Source organism: Elephantulus edwardii, unplaced genomic scaffold, assembly GCF_000299155.1.
Source record: "Elephantulus edwardii isolate Elephantulus edwardi_28Jun2011 unplaced genomic scaffold, EleEdw1.0 scaffold00271, whole genome shotgun sequence".
NCBI lineage: Eukaryota > Metazoa > Chordata > Mammalia > Macroscelidea > Macroscelididae > Elephantulus > Elephantulus edwardii.
In genome coordinates, this window is record NW_006400021.1 from 1,383,947 (window position 1) to 1,392,104 (window position 8,158).

The 8,158-nt window shown below is 41.1% G+C and overlaps 1 pseudogene; it reads right to left on the reverse strand.

The window, feature by feature from the left end:
* LOC102851793 overlaps positions 1 to 7,275 on the reverse strand; it is a 14,859-nt pseudogene extending 7,584 nt beyond the window's left edge.
* Positions 7,276 to 8,158: the final 883 nt, after the last annotated feature.

Below are 8,158 nucleotides of genomic sequence, written 5' to 3' on the forward strand. Positions count from 1 at the left end.
CATCTCTGTGTGTAGGACTTCATTTAAAATTTCTTGTAGTTTTGGTCTTGTTTTCACAAATTCATTAAGGTCCTTCTTTCAGCCAAGAATCTCATTTCCCCTTTGAAGTTGATAGAGAGCTTTGCTGGATTTAGGATCTTTGGCTGGCAATTGTTATCTTTCAACTTTCTGTATATGGCATCTCATTGCCTTCTAGCTAGCATGGTTTCTGCTGAGAAATCAGAACTTAATCTAATTGTTTCATAGGTAACTCTTTGTTTTTCTCATGCTGCTTTTAGAATTTTGTTTTTCCTATCAATTTTTTTCTTCCACACTTTGTATTTTCATCCATATCTGTTCAAGTTACTCCTCATCTATATATTTCTTCTGGATTGTTGTCTCTGAAGTACTTGTTCTCTTATTGACTCCTATTGTTTCTTCTCACACTCATATCTTTTTCTGTAGCTGATCAAGTAACTCAACATCAACATATTTCTTCTGGTTCTCTCTGTCCAGGGTATTCATTGGGTCTGCTTTTTTAGAAGAAGGATTATTTTGTTTTTTCATAATGCCTCATGTGGATTTCTGTTTTCATGACATTATGGGAGTCTTTTCTTAGTAGATATTAGGCTGTTGTAACTATAAAATTACCCAAGGTACAACAATGTTTTGTGAAGCACCTAACTAATGACATAAAAGATATATATACAAAGGAAATTACAAAGCACTTCTACAGGAAAGGGAGCTCTGGTGGCTTGGTGGTAAGACATTGTGCTGCCAATGCACAGATAAATAGAATCCACCAGCTGCTCTGCGAAAGAAAGGCAGACAATCCCTTTCATGCACTTTACCGCCTCTGAAAACCCACTGGAGGGCTAGCTATGGGTCAAACTCAATAATGATACTCAACAATAGTTACTACTACAAGAAAGAAAAGAGATCTAGATAAATGGACGAATATATCCTGTTCAAGTACAGGAGTACTAGATACTGATACTGTGAAATAAACAACCCTACCAAAAACAATCTACAGGTTCATAGCAATCTTATTATAGATATTGATGCCATTCTTCACGGATACAGAAAAGGAAATTTCCAATTTTATCTGGAAAGGAAAAATATCTCAAATAAGCAATGCTGTACTGAAGGGGAGAAAAAAAACAATGCAAAAATCTAAAATAGAAGGCATTACACTCTCTGCTGTCAAAACCTACTACACAAAACAGCATGATACTTGTACTGCAACAGAGCCACAGACCAATGGAATAAAGTGGAAAACCCAGAAATCAATCCATCTATCTGTGATTAACTGGCATTTGACAAGGAGATGAAATCCATTAAGGGGGTATACAATAGTTGTTTCTAACAAACGTTATTCGTTGTTGCTGTTATAGGTCATAGAGTAGCCTATGACTCATAGCTACCCTATGTACAATATGTCTGAACTCTGTCCTATCCTGAGCCAGTCTCACTGACTCCAACACACCTAACTCCATTACCCAGTAACTGTATCGATCCATCTCATCCAGGGTCTTCCTTTCTCTTGCTGTCTTTACACTCTTCCAAGGATGATGTCCTTGTCCAACGACTGGTCCCTCATGACCACATGCTTAAATTATGTGAAATGGACTTCAAAATCCTTGCCTCCAAGGATAAATTGGTTTCAATCTCTCCAAGACAGACCTATTTGTTTTCTTGGCAGTCCATGGTATGTTCAATACATGAAGCACACCACAACTCAAAGGCATCGATTCTTCTTCTGTCACCCTTAGTCATTATCCATAGGCTGGATCAGATGTACCTTAATCTCTGGACTCACAGCATTGCTCTTCAGCACTTTGGAGAGGTCTCTGACAGCAAACTTCATTTAACAAATAGTGTTTGCAAAATTAGGCAATGAAAAACCAATCTCTGTAAACTTTCCAATCTCAATGTTAAAAGTAATGAAATAAAAACACAAATTGTCTAATCTAAAGCTGAGTAAAATACTCAAACACTTCATAAAAGATCTAGAAATGGCCAATAAACATATGAAAAGGCACTCGACATTTTATTAGTCATCAGAGGAAAACAATAAATTAGATATGGCCACACAGCTATCAAAATGGCTACAACTATAAGCCTGATATCAGTAAGTATTGGTAAAGATGTGAAGAAACCAGACCTGTTATGTATTGAAATCATGTAAAATGGCATGAAACAAGGTGGGGGGGGGTCAGAGAAACTCCACACAGCATGTCTTTTTTTTAAAGTCATAGCATGTTGTTGTTGTCAAGTGTTGTCAAGTCAAGTACGATACAGAGCAACCCTGTGATCTGAATTCTGTTCTATTCTGTGCCATCCTCACACTTCCTGACACATGAGACACCACTGTGGCACTCACCATGTCAATACACCCAGTCAAGGGTCTTCCTCTCCTTCACCAGTCCTCCACCTTTCCCAGCATTATGTCCCTCTCCAAGGAATAGCCCCTCCTAGCAACATTCCCAAAGTATATGAGGCATACTTTGAAGCCTCATCATTCTTGCCTCCAAAGATTGCTCCAGCTAAATACTCTCCAAAACATATCTGTTTGTTCTCTCAGCCACCCATTGGATGTCAATGCTCTTCTCCAACACCACAGCTCAAAGGCATCAACTCTTCTTCCATCATCTTTATTCATTGTCCAGCTCTCGGATGCATAGTAAATGATCAGAAAGACTATGGCCTGAAGCAGATTCACCTTAGTATTTAAACTGACATCAGATCCTGACTGATTTAGACAAGAGGCTTCCAGCCCACAACTGATTGTTAACTAAATCAAAACCACCAATCAGCTTATACTTGCTAATGAATCAAAATAACCAAGCCTTTTACACCTGACCTTCAATTAAGTCAAAGCAGTTTACCTTCCAGAATCTTAGCCATACCATATACATTGAAAAATAAGCAGAAACTTTCAGAACTAAACTCATCAGAACTCTGGTAACCAGTTAGAGATTCACACAATCAAGTGAATCCTGGACCAAAAAACAGGTAACATCAAGAAAATTTTAAGAGAGGACTTTTGGGTAAGATGGTGGACTAAACAGATAGCAGTCCAAAACTTCTTCAACTGTTGCTATGGTTAAGTGCTGTCAAGTACAACTCATAGTGAGCCTATGAACAACAGACCTAAACCCTGTCCTATCCTGTTTCATCCTCATAATCTCTGACACTCTTGAACCCCTTGAGGCAGTCACTGTGTAAACCCCTCTGGTTAGGGATCTTCTTTTCTCTCACTGACCAAGTCTTTCCAAGTTTAATGTACTTTTCCAAGGAAAAGCCCCTCCTAAAAATAAATGTCCAAATTATGAAAAACAGAACTTCAGAACTTCATTATCTTTGCCTCCAGGGAACACTCTGGCTGCACTTTCTCCAAGACATAAAACTATTTGTTCTTTTGGTACCCCATGTACTCTTCTCCAACACCACAACCCAAAGACATCAATTTTTCTGTTATTCATTGTCCAGCGTTCAGATCATAGCAAGTGATTGAAAAGACCATGGCTTGAATCAGGTACACTTTAGTCTTCAAGCTGACATCATCACTTTTGAGTATTTTGAAGAAGTCTTTGACAGTGGACTTGACCAATTCAATATGTTTTCTTATCTCCTGACTGTTGGTACCAAGGATATTGATTGTTGATCCAAACAAGAGGAAATCATTGACAGCTCCAGTCCTTTCTCCATTTATCATGATATTGTCTGTTGGAGAGAACCTTTATTTTCTTTATGTTGAGATGTAATCCATACCGAAGATTGAAGTGCTTCCTTCAAGACAGATTTGTTTGTTCTTTTGGCAGCCCTTGGTATAGTCAATATTCTTGTCTAGATCAAGGATTGCAGCCTTCAACATGGATTAAAGTTCAACATCAAGAAAACAAGGATTCTCACCACTTAGCCAATTGGCACCATCATGACGGATGGTGAAGTGTGGAAAGCCGAATATCAAATTTAATATTAATAATAAATCATATACTCTATCAGGTTATAAGGGAGGGGTAATACAAGCTGGAGTTCACCCTGAAGCACTAAGACATTCCTTAAGAGTAAACATTGTTCTTAGTTTGTGTTTCCTGAATCCCTTCCTCCTGAGATTGTTGTTGTTGTTGTTATGTGTTGTTATGAGATTAGCATAAGGTAAACAGTAGAGAAGAACTATGCCTTATCTTCAAGACTTCCCCATGATCATTTGTTTTTATTTTCTACTCCCTAGTGATTATCCTTTGTTTACCTTACTGATGATTCTCAATAGATATGCAGAAAGGCAAGGCTTGCGCACTTCAGTCATCAGGACTGCTGGCCCCTGTCTTTATTCTCTCTTATCTCATTTTTGGTTATCTGTCTCATTATTACTTTACCGTCAGTCTGCAACAGTGAGAGACTGAGATTGTTAACAGCTTCAGTTTGCTGGCTCCACAATCAACACTCTTGATACCAGCAGCCAGGAAATCAAGAGATGAATTGCATTGGGAAAGTAAGCTCTCAGGGGCCTCTCCAGAGTACGGAAAATCAATGATGTCAATCTGGAGACTAACAGATTATCCGGGAGGCTGGGCTCTATGAGGAGAAATGTGGTGTCACGATTGGTGGACAATTTATCAACAATCTGCGTTATGCAGATGACACAACCCTGCTTGCTGAAACTGAAGAGGACCTGAAGCACCTGCTGCAAAGGGTCAAGGACTTCAGCCTCCAATATGGATTGAGGCTCAATGTCAAGAAGACAAAGATTCTCACCACTGGACCAATTGGCAGCATCAGGATGGATGGTGAAAAGATTGAGATTGTTTTGTACACAGCTTTAGTTTGCTTGGCTCCACAGTCAACAGTCTTGGCACCAGCAGCCAGGAAATTAAAAGGCACATTGCCATGGGAAAGTCTGCTGTTAGGGACCTCTCCAAAGTACTGAAGAGCAATGGTGTCTCTCTGGAGATTAAGGTGTGTCTGATACAGGCCATGGTCTTCGAAATCACTTGTTATGCATCAGAGAGTTGGACAATGACCAAGGAGGACAGAAGGAGAATTGATGCCTTTGAGCTGTGGTGCTGGAGAAGAGTATTGAGAATACCATGGACTGCTAGGAAAACAAACAGATTTGTCCTGGAAAGGGTTAAACCAGGTGGCTCCTTGGAGGCAAGGATTCTGAGGCTCCGTCTAACATACTTTGGACATGTTTTGAAGAGAGACTGGTCCTTGGAGAAGGACATCATGCTTGGGAGGGTGGAGGAACAGCATAGGAGGGGAAGGCCCTCTATGAGGTGGATTGATTCAGTGACTGGGATAATCGGGATGGGAGTGTCAGAGACAGTGCGATTGGCACAGGACAGAGCAGAGTTTAGGGCTGTTGTACATAGGGTCGCTTCCCCATGATCATTTGTTTTTATTTTCTACTCCCTAGTGATTATCCTTTGTTTACCTTCCTGATGATTCTCAATAAATACACAGAGAGGCATGGCCTGGGCACTTCAGTCATCAGGACTGCTGGCCCCTGTCTTTATTCTCTCTTATCTCATTTTTGGTTATCTGTCTCATTATTACTTTACCGTCAGTCTGCAACAGTGAGAGACTGAGATTGTTAACAGCTTCAGTTTGCTGGCTCCACAATCAACACTCTTGATACCAGCAGCCAGGAAATCAAGAGATGAATTGCATTGGGAAAGTAAGCTCTCAGGGGCCTCTCCAGAGTACGGAAAATCAATGATGTCAATCTGGAGACTAACAGATTATCCGGGAGGCTGGGCTCTATGAGGAGAAATGTGGTGTCACGATTGGTGGAAAATCTATCAACAATCTGCGTTATGCAGATGACACAACCCTGCTTGCTGAAACTGAAGAGGACCTGAAGCACCTGCTGCAAAGGGTCAAGGACTCCAGCCTCCAATATGGATTGAGGCTCAATGTCAAGAAGACAAAGATTCTCACCACTGGACCAATTGGCAGCATCAGGATGGATGGTGAAGAGATTGAGATTATTCACAGCTTTAGTTTGCTTGGCTCCACAGTCAACACTCTCAGCACCAGTAGCCAGGAAATTAAAAGACATATTGCGATGGGAAAGCCTGGTGTTAGGGACTTCTCCAAAGTACTGAAGAGCAATGGTATCTCTCTGCAGACTAAGGTGCGCCTGATACAGGCCATGGTCTTTGCAATCACTTGTTATGCATCAGAGAGTTAAACAATGACTAAGGAGGATAGAAGGAGAATTGATGCCTTTGAGCTGTGGTGGTGGAGAAGAGTATTGAGTGTACCATGGGCTGCTAGGAAAACAAACAGATTCATCCTGGAATGGGTTAAACCAGGTGGCTCCATTGAGGCAAGGATTCTGAGGCTCTGTCTAACATACTTTGGACATGTTGTGAAGAGAGACCGGTCCTTGGAGAGGGACATCATGGTTGGGAGGGTGGAGGAACAGCTCAAGAGGGGAAGGCCCTCTATGAGGTGGATTGATTCAGTGACTGGGGCAATTGGGATGGGTGTATCGGAGATGGTGCAATTGGCACAGGACAGAGCAGAGTTTAGGGCTGTTGTACATAGGGTCGCTATGAGTTGCAAGCGACTTGATGGCACATAACAACAACAACATAGGAAAGGGAGCAAATCTAGAGAGAACAAACTTCATTCCTATTGTCACTCTGAAGGCTTTCAGAAACTCAAAGTTGATCTTTATTTCTTCAGGTTATTTCTTGTGATCTTGCCGACCATGGCTTATGAGAGACTCCTACCTGCATTTTCTGGGCTTTAAGAAAAAAAATTACTTGTGCAGGTAGTCTTGTTTTAAGAGACTATCTTAACTAGACAGAAATGCATATGAACAGTTACTTTTTCTTCTAGCTTTTCACTGAAATACTCTAGGGTCAGAGTTTCAGGAAAAACTTGGTTTTAGGTCTTTCTGAGACCTTGCACAGTCACTGTTGCCTGGGGTCTTCGATGTGTGCTTGAGAAAGGCAACAAAATGACAGAAGTCACTGACAAACCAGATTGAACTTCCTCCCACTCTGGCTCTTTGTATCCTCTTCACATAAATCAGAAAGTTGTCATCCTTCCAACTGGAAGGCAGTTCTTCTAAAGAGGGCCCTCCCCAGGACTTTGGATAGGCCTTCTTCTAGTGTCCTTGCTTTTTGTGATATATATTCTCCACTTGTCTCTAACTAGTCTTCTTTCTCCTCTTGGGGGTTTTTCTTGGGGTCCAATTGTCTTACCTTCTGTGGTATTACTCAAGACAGCACTGTCTGGAGGTTTCTGGCATTCTCGGTTGTTGAATGCCTCGACCATGTTGAGCTGAGTTTGTGCCAATGGCTCAGTCCATCTTTTGTAGTTTCTTCCTAATGTCAGGGATGCTCTGGGTAACAAAAGTCAGGTTAATTGTTCAGACTCTAGCAGAGTTTTCTGAGCCAAGGTCTATTTACTTACAGAAAGCTTAATGCAGCCTTTCAAAAACTGGAAAGGATTTCCATTTGGTTGCTGCAGAAAGGCTCCAGTCATTTTCAGGCTTGGAGCTTCCTTTCTTCTTCTTGACCTTAGAGACTGTACTTCTTGTGTTCCCCCAGCCATACGCTTCAGCCATTTGGATACTAATTAGGCTTAGAGAAACAATTGTTTTCACATAATCTCTATGAAGGCAAGCTGCTACTATTCGTCTCTTCTCTTCACAAGCCAAAAGCTGGGTTAAAAAAAGTTGAATCTACTCTCTTAGCAAAGAAAATAGTGATTATTAAGTCTGTTATTTAAATAATGACCTTAATAGGAAGGGTCTGAAAGTTTTCTTTTTCTGTTTCTCACCTTGATTGATCTGAAGCAGGGAAAAGAGAATGCTCTTACTAAGATCTTTGGGTTGCCCATACAGATTATAGAAACTCTGGATAACTACCTGAGGGGGTATTGTTTGGTCTTGTTCTGAGCAGCCCTGACCAAAAGAATATGTTGCTGTTGTTGTTGTTGTTGTTGTTGTTATTATGTGCCGTCGAGTCGTTTGCGACTCATAGCAACCCTATGTACAACAACCCTAAACCCTGCTCTATCCTGTGCCAATCGCATGGCCTCTGACACACCCATCCCGATTACCCCAATCACTGAATCAATCCACCTCATAGAGGGTTTTCTCCTCCTGCGCTGTCCCTCTAGTCTACCCAGCATGATGTCCCTCTCCAAAGACCTG